General features: G+C 36.4%; 1 protein-coding gene across 1 annotated transcript in view; it reads right to left on the bottom strand.

Annotated features, from left to right (window-relative positions):
• Positions 1–4,751, bottom strand: part of BRE (brain and reproductive organ-expressed (TNFRSF1A modulator)) — a 352,293-nt gene that overhangs the window by 323,333 nt on the left and 24,209 nt on the right. The window lies entirely within an intron of this gene.

A 4,751-nucleotide genomic window follows, 5' to 3' on the forward strand; every position in this document is an offset into this window, starting at 1 on the left:
AAACCAAGATATAATATAACCCTTTAAGACGCTAGCATTTTTAAGACAATGCAAAACATAAGCAAAATAAATGCTTTCTAATTTAATGCTAAACCTATTATTTCACATATTTTCTGGAGAAAATAATGATTTAAACCATATCTATGCTTCAAGCCATCTAAAAAGAACAAAGTAGATGGGTCCAGGGTTCTTTCCCTGAGTCTATGTCAGCTTCCTTTCCCCAGACTATTAATTTACCATTTGGCATGTTCTCCTACACAGCTTCCTGTTTTCTTGGTAATGACGTTTGTGCTTAACAATATTCAACATCAGCTGAGAAGGAAGTCTTCAGCTTTGGCAACCTAAAATAACAGGTGACCGTGAAATAAAATAGGCTCAGAGACCAATAACTGCCTGTTAAATAACTATTAAGTCATAAATTAGAGTGAATTATTGTTAGCTGATGTTCACCACATTTTCATTTTACAGAATTAATTTATTTTCTCTATCATCAATGATTCGGCTCAGAGTAAATCAGTTTTAGAATTATCAGTTTCTGCACTGAAACACAACAGTAAAGAAGCTAGAAGACTGATATGGGCTATCTTAACAGCTATCAAAATCATCTATAGAACAAAATTGCACTAAGGTAGATTTTTTACAAAGTTCTCTAGCAGAATGGAACTATCCACTTAATGACAAATGGTGTTCCTAATACACCAAGTATATCCTCTATATCTCTAGAGCCTGAAATCTATTTCTAGGCCCTACTAGAAAATGATGGATTCAATTCTTAGCATAAGATTTCAAAATGCCATTACCAAAATAAGTGACTCAGCCCAGAATGCTTTTAAAATTATGAAAATAAACTATTTTTTATCTCTTTCTCTTTTTTTTTTTTCCTCGGGGGGCGGCCCGAGGACGCCTCAAGAAGATGCGGTTCCTGCTCCGTGGCGGCCTGTCTCGCCAGGAGAGTCCCAGGCCGTTCTGCCGGCTTCTCGGAGATGGAGTCGGGCCTTTAGACTTCCGTGGAGAACAGAATGCTCTGTCGCTTGCTGTAGGGAGCAGGGATGGCCTCCAGCTGCAGGAAGTACAGCAGCACCTGGACCTGGGACATGACCTCCAGGGACCAGCTGTCAGTCATGGAGATGGGCTGAAATAAACTATTTTTTAAATGTGTTTGCCAGTTCATGTGGCGTCAAGTGTTATTCCCAGTTTCTATGCTATATCTCCATTTATGGATGATAGATTTCTTTAGGGAGTATTTTTAAATGTTAGTAAGTACTCCTATAACAGAATTGAAGTTTAGATTGTTATTTCAGTAGGTATAATGGGCTCAAATATTATTTTTAACAGTTAACTAGGAGAGGGAAAATCTTTTAATTGTTTTAGATGCTTAGGTCATTAATGTTTAAGCTTTCTTCTCTAATATGTGCATTTAATTCATTGTTAACAGAAGAGAAACCTAATAGAAAAGTGCAAGATAAAATTACACAGCCATTCATGATTTTTAAAACTCTTTGCAAACAAGGATAAAAAAGGAACTTCATTAATATGATAAAAGCCGCCTACAACAACATCATACTTAATAATAAAATGTTAAATTTTTTCCCTTTGAGATAAATAAAAATGAGACAAGGATACTGTGGACCCTGAAAAAGAAGATACCTACTAAGAAGGGCTCCTGGTGGTTAACTGGGCTCAAATTTTCAAAAACAGAGCTCAGCAGCCATTTCTACACAGAGGCCTCTCTTGCAAACTGCACTTCACAGAGAAGTCTGCACTTAACCGTCTGCCTGAACTGTGTTTCTGCCATCTGAGCCAGCCCTTATAAAGGAGTTTCTGGAATCCTATTTCAACCAATAGGACTAAAGCTTTCTCCATCCAATCAGAGCTGTGCAGCTATATCCCACCCCACCCCACCCCCACCATCAACAGCTTCACCCACCAATCAGAGCAGCTCCATTATGACCAATCAAGAAAGTACCCCTTGGATGAATCAAACTGGGAGGATTTGGAGTCCTCATTTGCATGAGGACAGAGCAAGCAGGGACCAGGGGGTGGGCAGCTCTGTCTATATAACCCTGTAGCTTAGAAGCATACTTTCCCTTTCCAGTGGGGAGCAGAGCTGTCTAGCCAGAGAGGGGCCTAGTCCCAGGGCTGCCTCACAACCATGCTGTATCACAATTGAGATGTTTTACACTTAATAAAGTTTCCTTCTTCACCTCACCCCAAATTGGGGTTCATGTTGGTGTTGAATTGGTGCCAACAGCCATGGTTGACAATACCTACCTGTTCTTATCACTTTTATTCAACACTGTGCTGGAGGTCCCAGCAAATAAGTAGCATGGGAAAATAAGGATGTAAATACTGAAAAGGAAGAAATAAGACTATATTTTTTTGCAGATAATATGACTGTGCATGTAGAAGTTTTCAAATCTTCATATGCATTACTGGAAATAATATGTTTAGCAAAGTTGCTAGACAAAGAACATACTCAAAAAATCCACAGTATACTGCATAAAGCTATATACCAGTGATGGCGAACCTATGACACGCGTGTCAGAGGTGACACACAAACTCATTTTTTTGGTTGATTTTTCTTTGTTAAATAGCATTTAAATATATAAAATAAATATCAAAAATATAAGTCTTTGTTTTACTATGATTGCAAATATCAAAAAATTTCTATATGTGACATGGCACCAGAGTTAAGTTAGGGGTTTTCAAAATGCTGACACGCAGAGCTCAAAAGGTTCGCCATCACTGCTATATACCATCAACAATCACCTAAAAGATTAAAAACTTTTAGAAAGGTGCCATTGAAAATAACATCAAATGATCAAATCTATAGAAATAAATGTCACCAAAAAAGTGTAAGGTATCTATTTAGAAAGCAATTTTTAAGAAGAAAATAAAGAAAAATAAATAAATGAACACAGACATATGTACATAGATTAAATTAATCTGGAACCTCAAAGGCAGATTCATACAATGTTAATAACAGCAGCATACTTTAAAATAGCCCTAAACTGAGCAATTAAAATGTAATTTCAAATTTAATCCCCAAATGCCCATCAGCTATAGGATAGGGAAATAAATTAAGATACAACCATAAAATGAAATATATAGCAATGGAATAAATAAATTACACCTAAATCCAACAATATAGATTAATCCCATAAACATACTGATGAATGAAAGAATAAATACTGTATGATTCCATTTATTTAAAGCTCAAAACCAGAAAAAGCTATAGTGCTTGTGTACTGCTCAAAATTTATAGAGCCGCAGGAAAGTGATGACTGTAAGTCAGAACAGTGGTTTATCTATGGAGAAAGAAGAGAGTGGTGACTGGAAGAAGACACATAGGGGGCTTTGGGGGCATTGCCAACATTTGATTTCTTGATCTAGGTAGTGATAACACAGATGTTCAGGTTTTGGTATTTATTAAGATGTAAGAATATGATTTCCCCTACCTGTGTTTCAACAAGCCCTCCAAGTGACTCTGATTCACACTCAAGTTTGAGAGCCACTGCTTTAAATATGTACTATGTCCTGGGCTTAGTAATAATCACAGTAATTAATGCCAGTGGATCAAGGTAGCCACCTGTATATGCAAGTTCAGATTTTCCTTTCATGAGGGGTTGATAGTGGTTCTCTCAATTATTCAGTTACCTTCAGCACACTATGATATGCTACATGAATGTAAGAAATCTACTGCCTAGTTTTAACTATACTAAAGGATTTAAGAAATGAATAAGTGGCTTAAATTGATTCTTGCAAAGAATCTGTGGCTAGAAAATAATACCAACAAGTACAGACAAATCTTAAGGTGGGTGGGGTTGAAAACTAGTCTTATGGCATAGCGCATGCAGCCAATGTTGCATTTCTTCCATTAGTATTTATATATTTTTAGAGTTTCTTTTTCAGCTATGACAGGTGAAAATACCATATTATAAGTAATATTCCTAGTACGGTGTTGCTTTTTTCATCTTATATCATTCTTCTTAACTTATATTTTACATATGTAAATACACATATTTTATAATTAAATAAATATAATATGCATGTATTGGGGGTTCATTAGCAAATTATTTGAGGTGCATAATCAAAAAAGTTCAGATTGCTGCTCTGAGTTAAAGAAAGGAGCCCATTCTCAGGAAACTAATCAAAAAACAAAAATCAAACTAATGAAAGTCAAACAAGGCACAATTTAAATAACAATTCAAGACAACAATAGATACAAGTCACAAAGCAATTAACATGATTAATCGACAAATTAGTGGTTAAAGAAAATAAGCACAATAGAAGCTGAGAGAGCAGAGAAACCACTTTTAGCTGGGGAATCAAGGAAGTGTCACTGAATAGGACTGGCCTCTAAGAGTGAGTTGGATCTGGAGAAAGAAAACTATTTACCCGCAGGCTAGGAGAAAGAAAACTATTTACCCACAATCGTCCTTAGATAAGGGTAAATGCAAGGTGACGGAGATATTCTGTTAGACTGGAAGCTCTATAATAAAACAGAGTTAATTAAACTTAGAATCTCTTAGTGCCCAGCATAATACCTGCTGGACCACAGGAAGCACCTAATAACTAGTGCATTAATAGTGCAGGTGAGCAAGTGGAACTGGCGAGGACAAGCACACTCCAAGATCATGTCAAAGTCAAAGCAAATTACATAAATGCCCTGGACTGATTCCTGTTCCAACTGTGGGAATGCTGGTAATTCTTACATTAATAAATACTATAACAAATCCCCAGGGCTCTAG

The sequence above is a fragment of the Myotis davidii genome, unplaced genomic scaffold (genome assembly GCF_000327345.1).
Source record: "Myotis davidii unplaced genomic scaffold, ASM32734v1 scaffold238, whole genome shotgun sequence".
NCBI lineage: Eukaryota > Metazoa > Chordata > Mammalia > Chiroptera > Vespertilionidae > Myotis > Myotis davidii.